The following is a 20,929-nucleotide window of genomic DNA, read 5'->3' as shown; positions in this document are numbered from 1 at the left end:
CTATTTCCACTCAGCAGACTTCATAAAATAATTTGAGTCAGAATCAGGGGGAAATTAAAGCATAGAACTATGGTGACATGTGCTGTGAAGTCCATTTTAAGTCTCAGCACCAAAACTACCACTGTCTGCATCTGGATCTTACCTTGGCTCTTCTGTGTCTAATTCTGACCTCCAACTTAATTCATTTTCTAACCTCAGGAGACAGTGATGAGAGTAGCATTGAACTGGGTGGACATTTTGCTTAAAGACCCAGATGTAGAGTCCTATGATTAGGTGAGGTTATTTTTCTTACTTGCATGAGTCAAAGGCAAGTTCTGACATCAATAGTCTCCAAAAAGTCTGAAATTCTATGACTGTAAAGGCTCTGAAGTCAGGTCAGTACAAAGTAATCCAATGTATTCATTCATTTTCAGCTCTCATGATTATAAAAGCCTGATGCGTGAGTTTTTTGCTTATTTGATTCTGGTAATAATGAAATGAAATGACGGGAAATCAGTTGCTCCCCTGGCGCTCTCACTCTGTCTCTTCCTTCATCCTCTGTATCTAAACAAGGAGTCCAGAATTAACTTCAGTTAGCATTAAATTCTTTCAGGCCTTGAAGACAGTGATCAGTGTGTCCTTTATTTTGTGCCAGGTCACAGGACATTCGTAACAAAAAGGCAAAAATCCCTTGTCCAGCTGTTTGCTTCCCTGCTGCCTGAGATGGAACAGCTGGTGAACTACCCTTGTGAGGAGGAGGCTGTGGGAGATCAGTGTGATTCACAAGGAACCCCTAAGTCGTGGAGACCCTCTTGGTCCCATACCAGCACAGACTGTTGCTCCTTAGGGTGCTGCCTACCCTTATGCAAATACTACTGTCATATTTGTTCTGCTAATTATGAGTATTTCTGTGGGTGAAGCTGTTGCTCTGCTATTTTTAGGAAGCCTGTGACTGGTCGTGTCCACTGAAACCATCACTGTTTTTCTGGAGACTTCTGTAGACTTTGGGACAGGAGGTTTCTGCTTTGCCTGGAAAATTATTCTGTCATGTTATATCTGCCCCACCAGCTGGAGGAGCTCACAAACCAAGAGGGGCTTAAAAACCAAATCCTTTCTTGCTTTGTGCCCTCTAAACATCAGGCAACTGAAGGACAAATGCTCCGCTGGTTTGACTGGTAGAGTTTTGCACTCTCTTAGCATAGGTGTTAATGTGAAGTTTGGGAGGAGTTGGGCAGAGTGGAATTGGGGGGAACTGGAAGGAAGCCTGTGTCTGCCTGCAGAACGTCTCTGGCATCAGAATGAACCAAGGCATCATCCAGGAGCAGTGAGATGCAGGGAATATGGACCTAATGATACAACAGGAGCATGTTGCTGGAGACCCTGTCAGCACTCTCATGCTTTACAACTCTATCTGACCCTTCCCGGGAGGGTGAGTTTCTGGTTTGCATTAGCCCAGATGAGATGCAGTGTTGACAGGACTCAGCAAGGTTTGCAGGGAGCTGAGCTCACTGGCCACCCCGTGCAGTAACAGAGCCACGCAGGGGGGAGTGTTGCCAAGCGGGTCCCTTATAAAGCAGGCTGAGGGTGCAGCTTCTCAAGTGATGGAGCAGAACCTCCTCCTTCCCCTTTCCCAAGCAATTCAGTGATCATAGCCCACAAAACCAAAATAGCTGCCAAAGGACAAGCTGGGTTTCATTTTGCTGCTGGTGGTGTTTGAATGGCGTTTAGCATAGAAATTTCATTCTTCAGTGGGAAGGACAAAGTCCCCACTTTGTTGTCTCAGCTCCAAAAGGAATGAATTTATAGGCATGAGAGTCACCTGTTTGCACCAGAGAACACTATTCTGATCCATCAGTGAGACAGTGGGAAGAACTGCAGACTTGTAAAGACCATTTCCATACTGGAAGGTCCAGTGGGACAGGAGAGGGTGATCTCTGAAAATGTGTATTCCACATGATTAGCTCACCCTGCAGAATCCTTGATAAGGTTTACCTCTGAAGGTAACCAGCTTTCTCTGTGCTGCATCTATCTGTCTCTCTGTTAAGTGGCAGATGAAAAAAAACCTTGGGCATTGGGATGTACCTTGATATCCCTAAGACCCTGGCAGAGTTCAAGGTGCCCTGGAAGTAGAAGTTGTTTCTGAAATTAAAGTCTTTCAGGCCTGAGGATGGTTGAGAGAACACTGCAGTGCACTAAAGAGAGAAAACACTTTACTTTCCTGAAGAAAATGAAAATTGGCTCCTCTGTGAAGCTCTTTCCAACCAGTTTATGTAACCCTTGCTTGGAAATGAAGCAGAATGGACCAACTTGTGATTTATGACAACTTCCTTTGGCATGTGCTCTGCTCTGTTTGCACCATTGCCATGGCAGCAAAGGAATATTTATTCAGCTACCTCGCCACATCCTGGCCTTCCATTGGAGACCTGATTCAAAATGGCAAGGAAAGCTAGTTAGCACTTGGGAAATCAGAGGTCAAATGTTGTCTTTTCCTATTCTGCTCTTGCATATTATCATTTCAGACCAAGAAGGAAAAGCCTTGTAGAACCACTCTTTACATTTAGAAAACTGCTTTTATCTAAGGGTCTTAAGGGCTTCAGAAAGCTGTGGTGAAAGTTTCTGGGTTTCTCTGGCCCATGTGGTCTGAGCATGATGGATTTTCTGTTTATGCACAGCCAGCCACAGTTAAATGAGCAGCACAAACTCAAGAGAGTGAAAAAGGGTAAGAGAAGTGAGAACTGATTTTGAGTAGGTGGAGTGAGCTGAAAAGCCAGGGAGTGTTCAATCTGCAAAACAAGTGATTTCTTCTTTTAATGTGGGATTGAAGAAAGATGGAGAGGGGTGTGACACACTAAACACAAAGACTGAAATTCAAGACCAGGTCTGGAATCCTGTATACAAGCACACAATGGATGAATAGGGTAAAAGTGGGGTTTACTTATGTCCAGGAGGTTCCAGGTTATTTGAAACTTCATCAGTTCTTAAAAACCTCATTCCTCTGAATTAATAGCTTTTATTCAATGGCTCTTATTTCGTCCTTTGGGGTCAAATCCTTGCTTTGGGTGTACTGACTTTGCTTATATGACCAGACCTTTTATTAAGGTTCTTGACTGTTGGCATTAAGCCTTCAGGATCAAAATGAAGCAAGTCTTCCTCACCAGCTGTGGTCCAAGTACTCATATGAGCCAGAGACTGCTGTTCAAACAGTAATCATGAGGTGCCTTGGGTTTTCCTTTCCATAATGTATTAACACCATAAATAGATCACCTGGAGCAACAATGTCAGAGCAAAAGGCTCTGTGGTTCCTAGCAGTTATTGCAGGCATGGATTTCTGAGTGGAATGGGTTAACTCAGGAATTCTCAACTGTTTATAACAGGCAGCCAGTGTTCTGGGATAATGGTGTCAAAAAGCAGGCTGGGTTGGGATGCTCTTTGAAACAGGCAGACCAGGCATCCTTGGGGAAGGGTTGATGATGGGGTCAGATAATTCACTCTTCATGTTAATTCTTCTCTTTGGAGCCAAGGAACAAGTCTGTTAAAATGTTTGCCCAATACTTTGGGGCCAGCAGTTATAATTACACTTATTCTAATACATATCCATGAACTTGGTGACTCACTGATGCAAATCTGTTTGACTACTTCCAGAGGGGTTTGCAGCAGGGGTGGCAGAGGAGGAGACAATCTGGTCTCTGGGTTTGAGCCCCGTGGTGAGATTCGTGCTCCTTTCCTCACTCTTGCAGCTGTGATGGAGCCAGTGGGGAGCCTGGATTTTGCTTTTGGTTTAGCTGCGGCTCTGCAGCGAGACCTGACCGAAGTTCTTCACTGAGACAATGTAATTGGGACATAAGTGAATTCCAGTCAGTTCAGGAAACACATCCTTTCAGTTCCTGAAAACATGCTATTATTAATTAACGAGCACAAATACTAAGGGGGCCGCACGCCTTTCGTTCCTTGGTCTCAGACTTGTGTCTCTCCATTCGTCTCTTCTTGCTAAATTTTTCAGTGTTTTTAACATCAGACTGATGTTACGTATAATTACCAACTTTGCACCAAAATTATATTTGACATGGCTTGTGTGGGAAATTAGAGCATTTCAGAGACTACAAATTCACCTGGGAAGATGAGCCAGGCAAGACAAGGCAGCGCAGAGTGGAAGTAATTTGAATATTACATGTGCCCTCCTGAAAATGCCAAAATCATTTAAATTGCTAGAAAGGATATTTTCCCTAATTAGCTGTGTGTGCTGGAGGGTTCATAATAATGCACTGGATGTGGAAGAATGGACTGGTAGAATAGAGGCTGCCTGTGCTCCGCAGGGGGCAGAGAAGAACTGGCACTAGGAAGGGTCCCCCCTTTCCTCTCTAAAATCATAAAGATATTTATTATCCCTGCAGCTATTTACAGCGATAACTCTCGTTTTCAATGTGTAGAGAATGTGCCCAGTTACCTGGTCACCCACAGTGTTTGGTACTGAGGGAACCCGGGGCTGTGCTGGCTGTGGGGATGTGCTCCAAGCTCAGATCCTTTGCTATTTGCCGTTGCAGGAGGCTCCAACTGCCTCAGCTCTGCTCCACCCTCAGGCATCACTGTGCTGCTCTCTGACACTTCTTCAGCTTCACAGGGTCCCACAAAGACAGTCTCCATTCCCCTCACTTTGCTCCTTTCTCCCTGGGGCCCTGCTGGTATGTTCTCACTTCCTTCCACAATTACAGTGATAGCCCCAGTTAGGCCAAGCCAAGTCTGTTTTTTTTTTCCTTTCTAAATTATCCTGATGACTGTAGACATTCTGGGGAGATGTATGCAGGGAGAGCAAGAGGCAGACACACTCTCACGGATCTTCTCTCTTCCTGACATCGATTGTTTAAGCACTAAACCATTCGCTGACTCTTGTGACTCTAAATGATGTGGGGCTTTTTCGAGGTTTTCCTCCCCACAGCTACAGAAACCGCACTGGAGCACGAGTCTCTCTAATGTGAGGGCTTCCACCTGTGACTGTGGAGTGAGGCTGCTGCTGGTTCCATCTCCCTTTCTGCCATCACCGCTCCTGTGGTTTCTGCTTAGTTACATATTCATTTTTATAATGCAATTATCATCTTGTGGGATAAAGGAGGGGAAGACACCCTAATTAGCTGCTTAAAGCACTTTCAAACTGCATGTGTCCGTGTCTTTAAGGGAGACAGGGCTGCAGAGTGGATGCTGTTGCACTGTGCTGCATGTTTCCAGTGCTGAGCATTTCTGGTAACAGGATTGTACCCACATTGTCTGATCCATGCCATGGCAGTGATTTCCCCATTTAACTGTCACAAGGTCTGGATCCCATTTCTTCCTTGCACCACAAGGTATCATTTGCACCCTGGCAAAGGGAATGTAAATCATTACCCTGTTGTGCAAGCAGGGAGTTTTGGCTTGGGAGCTTTTCAGAACTGCTTTGTATGGAATGAACAATAACACGAATTTCAAGACAGGGTAGAAATGGCCTTTAAACTCTTCCACACCCATTTTCCTGCCAGGGATCCTGAAGTGCTGTAGTCCAGGTTCAGAGGTGCAGAGACATCTTATTCCCAATGAAATGGGAACTAGGCGCCTACATTCCCCTGGGGATCTGGCTGTTAACTGCGTGGAAAGGCTGCTTTGTAACAGCAAAGAGGAATGTAAATATTGGCCCAGGATGCCAAAGCCTACACCTGCTTTTTGGGAAACTGCCCTGGCATCTTTAGTGTCCACAGAGTGCCTGGGCCCTGTGGTTAAGGTTTCAGCATGGTCCTTGGCTTGCTTCCCTTAGAAAGATGAAGAGCTGAGTTGATTTGAGAACATTACTCCTGGATAGTTCATTGATTCCTACTCTTGCTTTCTGAGGACTGCAGGCAGGAGTGGGGCTTGTAGTCATCCAAAGCACACGTGCCCCAGTTTGTCAGTGTCACAAGCCAGTAGCCTTTTCCAGGTGATAACTTTCTTGGAGGTTCAGTACTGAGGCTTGGTGTCATTGCAGTTCCATGTGCCTGGTGGTGATGGCTGTGTCCAGGAACAATGAAAGGTGATGAGTCTGAACAGGAAGGGAGGTGGCTCCAGGAAAACTTGAAAAACAAGAAGCATTGTTTTGTTTTAAATACCGATTGTTTTGTTGTAACTTGGGCGACTGTTTACTATTCTTGCTGCACAGGAGAGGAGGGAAGTGGATGAGTAACAAATTCGATGAAGGACTTTCCTTTGCTTACAAAGTGATAGTTACACCCTCTGTCAGACCCATTTTCATACAATCCATGGCCTTGCTATTACTTTATCAGCTTCCATATTCCTTTAGTGCAACTTCACTTGCAGCTCAGGGTTTCAGGATCCCTCGGAGGGTTCCCGATTTCGGGTTGCTCTCTGGAAGCCATCACTGACCATCCCACTGCCATCCACAGGGCAGCAGGGAGGATGTGCACCCTTGGCATGAGCAGCCCCACCTGTAGTAGCAAAGCTTCCATGAAGGACAGCAGGTGGTGTCCTCCAGAGAGATTCCACAATGCTTTCCCTGTATGATGTAGCACCACTTCTGGCTTATTTGCTACAAGGAAGAATCCCCTGTACAAAGAGCATGTGAAGATGGCAAGCATTTACCTCTGTGCTAGCAGAGCTGCCACCACTACCCAAGCAGATTCTCCAAGTTTTCTCTGAACACCTCTCCTCCCCATCTCCAGTGTGATTTCCGTAGTCTCTTTTCTTGGCACTAGATGGTGCCAAGAACCCTCGTGCAGTTGCAGTGAGTCTGAGGCCTTTACTTGCTTTGTACCTCGATGAGAAGATGCCTCTGGCTTGGTACGCAGGCTTTTCAGGAACTGTTTCCCCCAGGGGCTGTTTCCCAGATCTGCCTCTCAATCAAGGAAGAGATTTATGAAGTGGAAAGATGTCACAGAGACGAGCTGGCATGATGGGAGAGAGGGGAAGATTATCTTCTGGGCTGTGGGTAGAATTTTCACAAGATGTACAATTCATAATTTCTTCTTTGGAATTTCCTTTTTCCCTCCCATTTTTCTCTAAAGAGTATAAATGTCAGTGAGAGGAAGGAAACAGCAAGGGCTACCCAAAGAGATGCACAGTGAGCTCTTCTCTGAACAGCTCTCTGTGCCCTTCAGGCCTGACCTGAAGCAGCTTCTCATAAAGCAGCCCTGTCCAGCAGCCAGTTCTATGAGTGTATCCTTGCTCTGATTTATCACCCACAGTTCTCTCCCAAACAGAGGATTCTAGCATGCACACAATTATTTTCATTTTAGGAGCTAGTAGCTTCCAAGACTACCTGAAATCAGCAAATTCCCTATCGCTGTCCTTGTATGAAAGACAAACACACCGCTGAGTCCCACTAATGCTGATCATCTCCAGAGCCCTCATTTTAAGAGCAATATCCCTATTTATTTTGGTGAAGCTGTTAAGCACTGTAGCTAATCTCAGGTGCTGAGAAGTGAAGCAAGTGACATAGCTGGGGATGAAACCCAGCCTCAGACGTGAACTCCTCTCAATTCTCAAGAGCAAGTCCTCCAGAACTGTAGAACTCCTTAATTCATCAGTTTCTGATGCATATCACCTCCTTAAAGGATTTCTAAATTTTGGTTGTCAGTAATTCCTGGCTCCTGCAGCAGACCCTTGTTTTCCAGATTATTTGAAATGAGTAAATAGAGCAATTTGATTTATTTAATTTTTTAAACACCCCTAGTTTTGCTCTGTGGTAGACATGAATTGCCCCACTTACTCTTGCAGAGTAAATGGGATAGGCTCTGGCAGATGGATACATCGTGGTTTACTGTGACAGACAGTTAAAAAGCCAGATAATTGCATTTTTACTTCCTGTTTTGCCTAATCTTGTTCCATTCCTGAACTTGCTTGTCCTTTATTTTTTGCCCATCTCATTCCTCACCCACCTTCTCCCAGCTCTGGCCAATCTGCCTCCCCTTTCTTCTTTCCCTGTCCTCCAAATGACTACACAGGCCACCAGCAGTCACATCCTCTTGACATCATCCCATCAGCAGACTGTGGCTGTGCCATGTTCGTGTGCATATGTTGTGACAAAAGCAGTACAACCAGATAGGGAAACAGGGGGATCAAGTACCCCCTGAGGCCTTCAGAGAATCACAGGGAATGGGAGGGAAGAGCTGGGTTGTTTTTACAGAGGAGGATCCAGCTGTTCTGGGGGGTGTTAGATCCAGCTGTCAGCTGAAATATTTAAAATCTCTTTCATTCCCCTTGCAGTGCTGCTCTGTCGCAGCTCACCTGCACTTTCCACTCACATGGTTTTCTCTGCATTCCTGACTTTGGGACTGCTCTCAGAAGCAGGTGGCTCTAGAAACTTCCGAAGGAAAAAGGAGTCCCCTCTCCCTGCTGAGCAGTGTTGGAAGCAGAGTCTGAAGCAGGCAGATGGGGCCAGCTGTGCAGTTTGCACAGTGTAGGAGCCCAAGCAGTGGCAGGACTGAGCCCTGCTCGTGCAGGGGATGGAAAGCAGGGCAGCAGTGCAGTGTAGCTGATGTGGGGCTGGGAAGCAACCCCTGGAGTGTGGACTGTCTGTGCTGGAAGCTGAGGTGTAAGTCCTGTGAGTAGAGACCCTCCTTCCCCCAAGTCTCCTCAAGCAAGAGATGGCACATGCATTGCTTACTCCTGTGCCAGGCAGGTATCATGAAGCTTGTTTATTTGTATTATGGCAGCAACAAAAGATGCTGGATTTATACTCCAAGATTTAGATGTGCTGTGCAGAGACCAAGAGAACTAACTTTAAAAAAGCAGAAGTTAACACAGATAGGGCAAGCACCCCCAAAAAGTAATGGTTGAAAAGAGCTGAATGGAAAGCATAAGTGACTCCTTACTTCTGCATCTTCCCTCTCTCTCCTAAAACATGCACAAATGTACAAAACCCATTTTCTTTACTACTCATTCGAAAGTATGAAGTTTATTTCCCTAAATATCATTTCACCTTTGGAGTCGGAGTAAATTCCCACCCACCCTAAAAATTGACCCCATGATTTCTTTGAACAAGCTTCCCACAGCCACCTTGTAATGAGAACAGTGGTGAACTGCTGAGGAGCCCTTTGTGGTACCCTGTTCCATCAGCTGCTCTAATACCTTTTTGATTATCTCAGTGGACACAGATATAAATGCTGCGCCTTGGATCCCTCACTTGCAAGCTATCTCCATTTTTTTTGCATTTTCTTTTTAAAATAAAAATGACTGCTGATGTTTATGCCCCTGTAATACATTATGTATTATTTTGTTTTAAGCGCTGCCTTTTGCATCCTGACAGTAACAATAAAATGTGAGTATGGGATTCCTAATACAGACAGACTAATGTTTCCACTGCTAGCCTTCCCTATCTCTTCTTTTTTTCTTTCTGCTCTCTAAGCACTTTTCTAAAGGCTCCTTTTATATTCCTAATAAAATTAGAGCAAAATACATCGATTTACTGGAAAAGAGGGTTTGGGTTTTTTTCCTTGGTGATAGCACTTTCTCCACCACCCACCTCTTAAAAATGCTGGTGAATATTCCATGTAAAAGACCTCCAGTTTCTTCTTATTTGTTTTTTTTTGTTTGTTTGTTTTTTAATCAGTTCCCCTGTAATTTTTACCCCCTTGGCTCTGAGAACACTCTGCTTGTTGCCCCCACCACAGACCATTTTGTCTGTGCTGATCTTCTGAAGTAATTACCTTTCATTAATGCATGTTAGTCATATCCCCAAATACCAGTAAATGGCCGGGCTCCTCACACTGGGAACTGATCTGGTTGGGACCTTTGTGCTCCTTTTCCACCTGCAGATTGTGCAATCCATATCCTGATGTCTGACTTCCATTTTAGTGTAATGGATCCCCCTTACCCCTCTCCTTGTTGCCTCTTAAATCAGGTTGAAGCAGCTGTAGATTATCTGATCAAACTCTGTGTTGGTGTCACACTGCTGTAGGAAAGCTCACCTAAAAAATTAGTCCTGTTGTGGTCACACTGCTGAATCTCATGGTTGTAAGTTGTGCTTTGGGTTCTTTATCTCCTATAGAGATTTGGGTTGATCCCATTGTTTTGAGCCTGCTTGCAGTTACAATAAGGGGAGGGAACAATCGAAGCCCATTGAGTTTGTTCATACTCTGCACCACTGGAAACCTTTCAGAGCCTGTCACTGTGCTTTGGGGATTTTAAATTTCCGAGATATTCACTTAGTTATGGAATAGGCTAAAATCTGTCATGCTGATTTAATGAGAGAGGAGGGGAGGGAAGAGACACAGACACACAAAAAAAAGCAATTTTCCTTGTAACAGTTGTGTTAAAATATTGATACAGATGCATAGTGGAAAAACTTAACGAGTTGTTAGTGTTAGAAATAATGCCAGCATTAGACATCTCTTGTGTGCAGAGTTTCCAAGATGGTGTTTAGCATTTCTGGGAAAGAGATCTCATGAGAAATGTGGGATTGCTGTACCTGGATCAGACCAGTGACACTTCAGTCTGGTGTCCTCTCCCAAGGCATCTAAACTGTCCTTTACCACAGAAGGTAGCACTGAGAGCAGCTGCAGTGCAGTGAAGACCTGGAGGTTGTTACCAAAAGCTTGGAGTGAGGTTGGGTGCTGAATGTTCTCGAGTGCCCTTTATACTGCATCTCTTACCAAGGGTACACCTCGAGTTCAGAACCCAGACCTTGTGGTTAGGGCAGTACATTGGCACACACACTGTCCAGTCATCATTCCAAACTGCTGCAAGCTTTAGGTACCTGGGGCACATCACCTGTTCTGTGCATCACCTTTATAAAATAATTTTTTCCCTGTTTCTCCATGGAGTATCCATTGGCTCTGCAGGGTTGCAAACACAGTATAAAATATGTCTTTTCCATACATTTTTACTGTCTTCAGTGCTGTGATTCCCTGATTTTGATTAATGCTTCAGCTTCTGATACCCAGATGCTGTTGCTGCTTGGGTTCCTTGTCAAATTGAGATGTCTCAAACCTTTCAGATGGTGGGCTTTCCTTGGGGCTGTGTGTTCTCTGGAATGCTACAGCTTCAGTTTGGGTTTAACAAAGAGATGTGGATATCTGCAATAATAGGGACTTCAGAGTGACCCACAAAGTCTTTTCCAATGCTGTCCACTAGGCCTGGGCTCTTCAACTGGCTCTTACTCCTGGAAAAGTCACCGAAATAATCCATTCTGCAGAGCATAAACCAAGTCAAACTGGGTATGATGGGCTCTGTTAATGCAGACCTCTATCCATCAGAGACTCAGCTGAGACCACTAAATCTGAGCATTCCTTTTAAGATGAAAATGAGAAAGGAATTAATTTTAATGAGTGATGTTTTTGCTGCTGCTTGCCCTGTCGTGTGCGGCCTCTGTGTAGGCAGTGTGATCTGCCATCATGTCAGTGCTCCATGATCAAACCCCTTCCAAGAGGGGATACTTTACATGTGTTTCTGTGTCAATTCTGCTCCCTGAAGAACGTTGCCAATCCATTAAGAGCCTGGCAGGCTGTACTGGGAAATGCTAGCATGAGCAGAGAAGACAGAGGCAAGTCTGAGAAGAAGGAGGAAAGAAAGATTAATCTGAGCAGAAATTCTGCATCCAAAAGGATTTCCGGGGGTGGATTGCCTTCAGCTTGTACTCTGCAGAATGGTGTTCACTTGGCTGAAGGGTTTACCAAGACAACTTCCCAGCAGAAGAGATTCCCTTAGGACTGCAGACCATTCCTGTACTGTGCAGTTTGCTTGGCATCCCTGGCTCTTGCTTGCCAATACCTGGTATTTTAGAGACCTGAGAAAACTAGGAGTATGCTGGGCTGTGCTCTTCAACAATCTGCTTCAAATGTAATGCTTGAGCCTTCTTCAATACTGACTCTGGATATCTGGTGTTACTGAAGGCAGTATGGCTTTGGGTTGGGTTCAGTAAGTGTTGGTTCCTGGTCATGAAATCAAAGACAAAACTGAATGATGTTTCCCTTCAATCAGACTGTTTTTCTTTCCATACCTGTCTCTACAGACAGCAAGGACTAGGAAATCCTGCTGCCATGGTATCTGTTGCTGCCCCTTGTGGGCTTCTGACAATGGACTGGACCCAGAGATGCCAAAATTGTTTTGTCTTACTTTAGGTGGTCTGACACTTGCAGGGGTATGGCTCCCAAGCAGAAAGGATGAAAGGATAGCTCTTTCCATTGGGAGTGATGCTGGGATAGGTGTGTTTTATACTAAAGAAGGGAAGTGGGGTGAGGGTCTCCTGTGGGCTCTATAGTGTTTCTAAACCAATGCTGGGCTCAAAGGAGGATGCACAGTACAGCATGTGGAGGACTCAGTCCAGGTTCCTGCCAATAGCAAATAAATCTTCAAAAGTCTTCTCACATTTGGAATTAATTGGTGGGGGAGGAAGAGCACTAGCTTTTAATATACATCACTTATCTGTAGATAGATTTGTGCAAGCCCCTCCTCTGTGTCCCCTTATGTCAAGGCTTTAGTCTGAATTATTCCCCTCCCCATTACCAAAAAGGCTTCTGTCTCCCACTGCTGAAATCTCTGCTCATTTAAGCAGCAGGGAGTGATGGCTCCATCAAAAACCTACCAGGTATCCAGAGGTGGCCGTGGTAATGGAGCAGCAATGCTGGAATTGAAAGGACCAGGAGCCTGTGAAGCAGTGGGATTGCTGCAGCACTGCCATTAACTGATCCTGGGTAAACGAGCAGCACCAGTGCCAAGCTTTCAAAAGCTGTCTTTCTCTTTTCTGGGGAAGTTCCAGCCTGATTACCAAGTGCCCTGCTTGAGATACACCTTAGAAAGGAAGCATGAAAAATACAGAAGCATATTTTTTTTGAGAGGACAAAGAGAGGTAATTTCTAGGCAGTTTTCTCATGTTTGCACCCTTTTGAGTGGAAACTGCTCAAGGTACCTGCCATAGTGCACACTGGTTATGGAAAGAGGCGTGTTTCCATTCTCTTTACTGGCATTACACTTATGAAGGAGAGTGGGATATCCTTCTCCACCTGACCTACCAGCCAGTGTGAGCATAGCTTACCACTGGACTCTCTTCATGGGAATACTGACTGGTGTTGCCTTCTGGGATCCCAGTGTGACCGACCCAGTAGGGCAGGAGTTGTGTGTTCTTGGTGCAGACTGATGTCTTTGGTTCCTTTCTGGCTGGGACCCCGGCTACACCCTGTGCTTGTGGGCTGCTCTCTTTTAGGCAGCTTCCCCTCAGAGCACCAAAGTGCCCCCACAAACCACATGCCAGGAGCACTCCATTCAGGTTTGTCTGTCTTCAAATCCCAGTTTGCCTGGTCCCTGGAGCAGGCTCGGAGAGCAATCAAAGCCACTGCAGTGCAATTTCCGACTGAGAATTTCCTTCCTATTTCTGAGCGAGTGTGTGTGTGTGTGTGTGTGTGTATTTACGTGTTTAAAAAAAAAAAAAACAAACCCCAAACATTTTGGTTTTGTGCACTAAGCACTTTTGAGGGCGATATGGGGCCCTGTAATACGGAGGTTTATAACCTCCTCAGCTAATGCTCTCTGACACTCTGTTTTGATATCATTACTACATTATACTCACAATTTTTGAGTGAAAAAATACAGTACTTAGAAAGTCGAAATTCATAAATAAATTCATGTCAAACCGCACTTAATATTGATTTTGTTAGTGTTCAGATTCAATAATAAGGTACTGCGTGCATGAATATTTAAATATAATCATCATTTCTGCATCTCCTAATGGCCTCTGCTCTTCTACACTCAATTTAAACACAATTTAAAAACTATAATGTATTGAAAAATACTAGGATTTAGCAATAAATCACCATTGGGATACTCCAAGCCTTTTATAGGATGGCTCAATATCTGCTTCTCAAGGGACAGCACAATTAGATTCATGTTTTTAAACTTCTCAATTATCCATATACCATAATTTTATGTGAAAGTTTGTTTCTCTTCCTCCCCCCTCCACCCCAGCTCCCCCTCCTCACCCCCCACCAGATACTCTCCCAGTAGGAAGCGGAGAAATCGCTAAGTGTTCTCTTAGCTGGGTTAGTATAGTAAAAAGGAGTCAAAGGTCACAGTCCTCAAACTGAATTAAATCCAGAGGCTGTCAGGGAAAGCAGAACGCTGACTCACTTAATCACATTATTTGGGGAAAAATCTAGGGGGAGGAAAGAGATAAAATGACTCAAAATGAACTCGCCAAGGAGGAAGCGGAGTTTTTATATTTATTTAAAAAGCAATATTCGTCTTTATCAAATAGACGCAGGGTGGTTCGATGAGGACGGGGCTGGCTGGGCACTCGCGCAGTCGCAGGCGGGAGAGCCCTGGCGGGCAGGAGAGCCCTGGCAGGCAGTGCTGTCCAGAGCAGGACCAGGCAGGGGAGGATGCGGTGCCCTCGGCTCCTCCAGTGCCAGGCGGGGTTGGTTGTTGGTGGGGGGTGTCTCTGTAGTGCTGGTCGCTAACCCATCTGCACCCCACGCCCTCGGAGGTAGGTCATTATCCTTATCCTCACTTTGCACAGGGGGAAACTGAGGCACTGCTGCGTGAAATCCTTATGGCAGAGCCCCAGTGGCACAGCTGGGAGCTGCTCCTTGGGCTTCTAATGCTGGACCCTGTGCCCAAGCTATGTGGCCATTGTCAGCCTCCAGTGTTCTCGGAGCCTGTGATGGAGAGGGAGATAAAAATGCTCCAGGTCAGAATCTAAACCAATGGTGCTAACGTCTCAGGAGAGCAGCAGATCCCGATGGCACGGGTGTGGGATTGGCTCTGCTGGTGCTGAGAGTGGCTCGCCAGTTCTGCTGAGCATGTTGCTATCAAATGTGAGGAAATGGTCAATAGGCAAGAGAGGAGTGGAGGTGTGGTGTCTGATGGACGTGGCTGTGTCACTGGGTGACGCTGGCAGTGTCACACAGTGCCCTGGCAATGCTCTATAAATGGCCATGCGGGGTTGGCCGTCACAACTGGCAAGGGATCAAAGCATGGCCTGACACACCCCTGATGGTGGAGGGAGGGCAGAGGGTTGCTGAGATGCACAGGGGCTGCTCACCAAATATCCAGAACTTCTCCAGGCTACACTGTATCTGGCTGAGTTTTTGCTTATATTCTATATTTCACCTAAATTCATTAGAACTGTTTCCTAAAGAAGCTTACTGTCTTGCATCCAAACTATTTTTTTTATTTCATGCATCTGGCAAAGCATCAGCTTCTCTTGCCTCAGGGTCACAAGCAAAGCTGTGAAGTCCAATGACTGGATAAAACAGACATGATCAACTGTAGAAAACTCTAACCAAGATGAGATGTAGCCATTCTGTGTGCCAAACCAGTGGAATTTGAAGGTCTGTTCATTCATTTCTGTGGGAGGGGAAGACAGGCATTCCTTCCTGTGCTGGGTAGGAACCACTGTCACCTCTAACAGTTCTAGAGCTCCCTTGTCAAGCTCTGGTGTTGGTCTGCAAAATATGTTCGTAATCCTGATACCAAATATTGTCCACTTTGCATTTACTCAAGTGAAGATGAAGGGGTAGCAGATTTCTCTTTAAGAAGCAGGGAAGGAAGACTATTGTGACAATTACGTGGGTGCTTCTGGAGTTTTAAGGATTTTTTTTTTTTGATTGTTTCTGAGCTTCTCTAAAGTGTCAAAGAGTAGAAAAATCTTATCTGAAGAGAATGATGTGTGTGGCAAATGCAGTTCTTCACATGGATTTCACCAGTTTTTAAGAGGATTCCTTCTTCAAGTATGCAGAGGGACTGTTTTGGGAGTGGAGCATTGGCCCTGTTGGAGAACCACTGGTACACAGCACTTCAGCTTGGTGGAAGCTGTTGGGAATGCCTCCATGAATGGCAGATATGGACTTGCAGATGGAGGAGCAAGTTCTCAAAGAGCCCCAGCAGCTCTCTGAGAGGCATGAGAGGAGGTGCTCAGGTACCCAGAAAAAGCTGGCAGCAAAAAGTGTTGAAGCTCTTTCACAATTGCTCACTCACAGGCTCTGCACAGCCACACGTGACACGGCAGCAGGAATTTCCTGTCCTGCCTAACGTGGTTGTCCCTTTCCATTAATTTTTCGGTGTCCACGAGATACCCGATGCCGCTCAGGTTGTAACCACCCCGGTTGTGTTTCCAGGACCATGGTCCTGTCGCAGTAGATGGAGGGGGCGGGTGTGACCCCCGAGTCTTTGTCGTTCTGAAGGACGGGCCCGCAATGGAGCACCCGCGGGCTGCAGGTGGCGCTCTGGGGGCGCGGGGAGCCGCTGGAGCCCCCGATGTGCGGGGTCCCGGCTGGAATCCACTGCGGAACCCCCTCCCGAACCCCCTCCGAGCGGGGTGTCCCGGCTGGGGCGGGGGGCACGGGTGTCTGGCTGGCATCCCCTCCATGTGCGCTGGGGTGGGGAGCCGCCTGGCACATCCCCTCCGTGAGGGGTCAGCCCAGTGCTCGCGGGTACCAGCTGAGCATTGTTTAAAACAAGTGTGCTCGGTGAAAAGCCACTGGTATCCGCGGCCCGTCCCAACAGATGTCACCAACAGATCCGTATTGATTCCGAGGTTGGGCCCTTGGCAGTGGTGGAGGCAGATGGCACGTTGCTAATAAGCACTGAGTGCTGCTGGCAGAGCAGTGAGGAGAGGTTGGATCAGTGGGATAGCATAGTGGCACAGTGCCATGGGCAAGTGAGGGGCGTCTTTGACCATCTTTGTCCTCTCTGCGTTCATTCCTTTTTCTGGCTCTGTGAAGTCTAAATTTCTTCACCCTCTCTGAACCTTTGCTTTTCTTCTGGTTTTCTGTGATAATCCCACTCTCTTTTCTCCTATTTCTACCCCTTTTTTTTTCTTATCTGATGCTCATGCCTTTGCATGGAATGGTTTTTTTTGTTACCAGTAGCATCCCTTTCATGTTTGTACCTCACTGCATCATGTTGGGTAGGAGAGAGACTGAAGACTGAGGACATTCCTGCTGGCTGTTATAGAAGAGAGTGGGTATAACCCTAGGCCTGAAAAAAGGTCTATGGATCACTTTGGATAAGCATCCTTGATTCCAAATGTGGTGACAGAGACTCATCACTGCTCAGCAGACTGAGGTTTTGGCTGTTATCAGACTGTTGCTTGTTATCAGCAGAGGAGACAGAACATGCAGCACCACCACACACGGGCTGACGCAGGGACAGCAAGAGCAGGGAGCACGTGCACCCAAGCACATAAACACTTGAGCTCTGAGGAGTGCTGGGGCATCTCTAGGTGCCTCTGTGCACTAGGAATTCTACTTATACATCAGGAATACTCAGGAAGGGTTCCTCATCTCCTAACTTCCCACAGTCAGGCACACCTGGATGAATCAAGTGGTCATTATTGTATGTATATAAGATTTTTCTACTATCTGTTGTGTGGCTACTTGGATGCCACATTAGGCTGTGAAATACCCATTCCAACATGGTTGCTTTGCTGCTGATATTTTTTATTATTTATATGGACTGGCTGCCAGATTACATTGTGCCTAAATTCCTCACATGAAGGGAGATCCCTTTCCCATTTCCTGCAGAAAGTGTCCCAAGCTCAGCATCTCCAGCTTCATTTAGTGGTGTCACATGTCACGAGACACCATCCTCATACCTGGGGTTGAGTTCTTTAACCAGCCCAGCAGCTGGAGGCCACTGTTAGAGCCCCCAGTGCTACCTGATGCCATTCTTCTTATTGATGTCTCTGAATTAAATTTGATGATGAGAGGAAACGTGACCAAAGAAACACACTGAAGTGTGAAGGGTTGGTCTCTCAGTCTTTCAGTGGTGATCCAATAATTTTTATTTCAGTACTTAACGGTCAAGAACAGTTCTGAGTTTCCTTTCCTATGATAAGGGCTTTTGACTTCCACCTAAACTGCAGCTCTCTTTGTGATTGTAATTTCTGGACTAGGGAAATAGCTTGATTGTCTTTCAGAGCCTGACTGTGATAGCTAAAAATCTGGACTTGAGTGCAGCTCCAGGGAATCTGCTTGCAAAGGGGAGAAACCTTGAGTGCCTGTAGAAGCTGGCTCTGCATTTGCCCTCAAAGCTTGTATTTTCCAAAAAAGGAAAGGGCAAAAAAGCGTTGAACACTGATTCTTTGAAAGCTGTGAAACTTAGAACAGGTGTGAGCACAGGCAGCTGCCGGGGTGCTGTGTGCAGATATTCCTGCTAATGCCTCCTTAGAACTTAATCTCTGAAACCATCTGCTTACAGTGAGCACATGTCCCGGGGGAGGGGGGCAGGAGCAAATCCAGCAGCCCCGCAACTTCTTCCTCTGTAGCCCGAGTGAGAATTTTGAACAGCAAAGCAAGATTGAGTTGTGTGTCAAGAGACCTCATTCTCAGCTTTTATGAAGCAGGAAAACTCCCGTGTCAGTTCCCCCAGTTCAGGGTAGTTACTGATGGGTCTCAGAGATCGAGATCTGATTCACGACCACCCGAGCAAAAACAACATGCAAGCCTGGGTTTGGAACTGTCATCAGCAGAACTCTGTGTTCCCACAAATACGTGGGGTCAATTTTTCTTACTTGAGGTCTCAGTCTTAACAAGATCAGCTAAAAGCTCCAGCCTGTGCATTCCTTTGGTTTTCCAGTCTGAAGTCACTGTGAAGTTGAGCAAGTCCTTTGGGTTGTCACCTCTTGTGCAGCTCTCCTGATTCTCTCCAATGGAGCCTCCAACACTTATCTCTGAGTAAATCCCTTCTCTTCCTCATGCCTTTCTTCTCCTCCTGTTTCTTCGGTTTTCTGACTTCAGAAGAGAGGGCCCCTGCCCCAGGGTGTCTGTTCCTTGTTCAGCACAGTGTATCAGAGGCTCAGAGATGTTACTGTGCTAATAAGTGAATCAAACCCACCTGCTGCTGCCTGCTGTGCTGCTTGCTTTTTACCTGTGTACACTTGTTTGCAGAGACCAAATTGCTCTCAGCCACTGACCTGTTAATGAAAAGCTAGTTTATCAACTTTGGCAATAGAAGAAAGCAATATTGGCCACTGCTGCCCTGTGACTGCCAGAAGCAGCACGGTGACAGGAATGGGTCATACTTCAGCCCATGACTGAAGGGTCCCCAGCTTCAGAGAGATGTTCAGGGCCTTCCCCTGCATTTGGTGCTGGCCATAAAAAATTGATCATCCTTTGTTACAGCTTCACTTCTGTCACTTTCCATCCCAGAGTCTGTTTTTTACAGAAAACAAGCTACATTCATCAAAAATGACAGAACACAGACTTAATGTAATCATGTATGGGAACATGAATTGCAAATGCAGAACACAAGCACTAAAATGTATTTTCCATTACTGCCACAAAATGAAATAATCATGAACATTTTCCCCAAGAATGAGAACACATGTGGAGTACACTGACACCTCAAAATCTGCTGCTGTGCCCCGGCCTCAGGTGCAGGTGGGCTTCGTGTGTCTCAGCAGGGCAGGGATCTGCCAGTATCAGAGGAGGTGGCTCTGTTATAATCCTCACCATGGAAACTTGTGTTGGTTATTAGTTCAGCTTCTGCAGGCTCGTTTGGGTGACCTTCTGGTCATCTCTGGTTGTTAAAGATTTTGGGGTGCTCTTAAGCATAACTGAGCAGAGGTGCTGGAAATATAGACAATATATAGACAATGCCATGTTGCTCCTTAATTCTAGATTCTACTTCTAACTGCTATTGGATCACTTGCTGAAAACCTCAAACAAGTCCTCTCACCCTCTACCTTCCTTTCGTTCATAAGCTGTAAAAATACAGATATGTCTATTTAAAAATAAAATTTATTAATTGATTTAGAGTTGGTACAGGATGGCATGTTAATCCAATTTTTCCTATCCCTTGCAGATGCACTGGGCTGCAGCTTGGCCATGCTCTGAACATTTGCTGTACTGCACTCCAGATGTGGCTGCCTCTCACAGACAGGTAAGGTTATACCTGCCTTTATATCTGATTGGTTTATTTGCTTGTAACTTGATTTAGTATCAGAAATGTAAATGACTGAATCACCTCTGCTGATCAGGCTGGCAGGAGAGGCAATGAGGAAGGGTAATAGAACTGGGCACAGCCAATCTGTAAACTAAACGAAATCCAGGACTTGCTCAGTTATTTAGATTATATTAAACATATGCAAGTTTTCATCCAGCCTGTACTTGCCACAATTCTGCAAATACAAAGCCACTAATGAGGGGTGTTGGAGCCTGCCCTGCTGAAGGATAGTTGGATATGGATCATGGTGATGTCTGGAAGGGAAACTACTGGTTTGATCAAAGCCTTGTACTCAGACAGCACTGAGTGCTGATGGAATGATAGGAGAGAATAAGGCAGAAAGACAGGGGCTGGTTTACATCTCATCCAGCAGAAGCTGTTATGAGGCACTTATTGATCTCTGATTCAGCTCAGCCCGTGGGTTAAATGATGGGATATATTTGAAGAGACCAGTGTAACTGCACCCAACAGGAGGTGCTGGAGAGAACAGTGTGCTGTGCTGGGGTGGACTTTTTTTCCCCCAGAGAAGATATGACCCTGTCATAAAGGGAAGAGGGAGAGATTTTGCTCTAAATGAATTAAAACAATGTCTTTGCATGAGAGCAATTCAGATTATAAAAAATACATAAAACAAATAGACTCGGCAGCTGTAGAATCCAAGAGAAAATCTGGATTTGGAAGAGATTCTTAAGTTTTTTGTAACATGACAGTAAGAAAAAACATTTGGTCTTATGCATCTTTCCAGCTGTTTACACATAATCTGTGTCTTCTCTGACAAGTTTGCTTAAGGAACTTCACAGACATGTTCAGATGGTCATATAAATGCAATTTCTCTCTCTATATATATATATGCACATATCTCCACATTCTTGTACATTTGACATACTTTATGTGCATGTACATCATCTTATCAAAATTAACTTCCTCTTTGAATTAATGTGCTTACATGCATATACATCAGCATGTCCCAAGGTGCATATATGCATCTTTGTTCATATTCCTCTGTATGCATGAGGTGATCAACATAGTCAAATTGAAAAATTAAGTTATTCCAAAT

The 20,929-nt window shown here is 45.5% G+C and overlaps 1 protein-coding gene across 6 annotated transcripts in view; it reads left to right on the top strand.

Moving 5' to 3' along the window:
• Positions 1 to 20,929, top strand: part of CASZ1 (castor zinc finger 1) — a 278,435-nt gene that overhangs the window by 5,352 nt on the left and 252,154 nt on the right. For all 6 annotated transcript variants that reach the window (XM_027658154.1, XM_027658151.1, XM_027658155.1 and 3 more), the window contains exon 2: positions 19,732 to 19,809. The gene's annotated coding sequence lies outside the window, so the exon portion shown is untranslated. The remainder of the gene's footprint in view (positions 1 to 19,731; positions 19,810 to 20,929) is intronic.

The sequence above is a fragment of the Corapipo altera genome, unplaced genomic scaffold, assembly GCF_003945725.1.
Source record: "Corapipo altera isolate COAL_440 unplaced genomic scaffold, ASM394572v1 301, whole genome shotgun sequence".
In the NCBI taxonomy this organism is placed as follows: domain Eukaryota; kingdom Metazoa; phylum Chordata; class Aves; order Passeriformes; family Pipridae; genus Corapipo; species Corapipo altera.
Note: the sequence above shows the minus strand (reverse complement) of the source record. Positions and strands in the feature narration are given on the sequence as shown.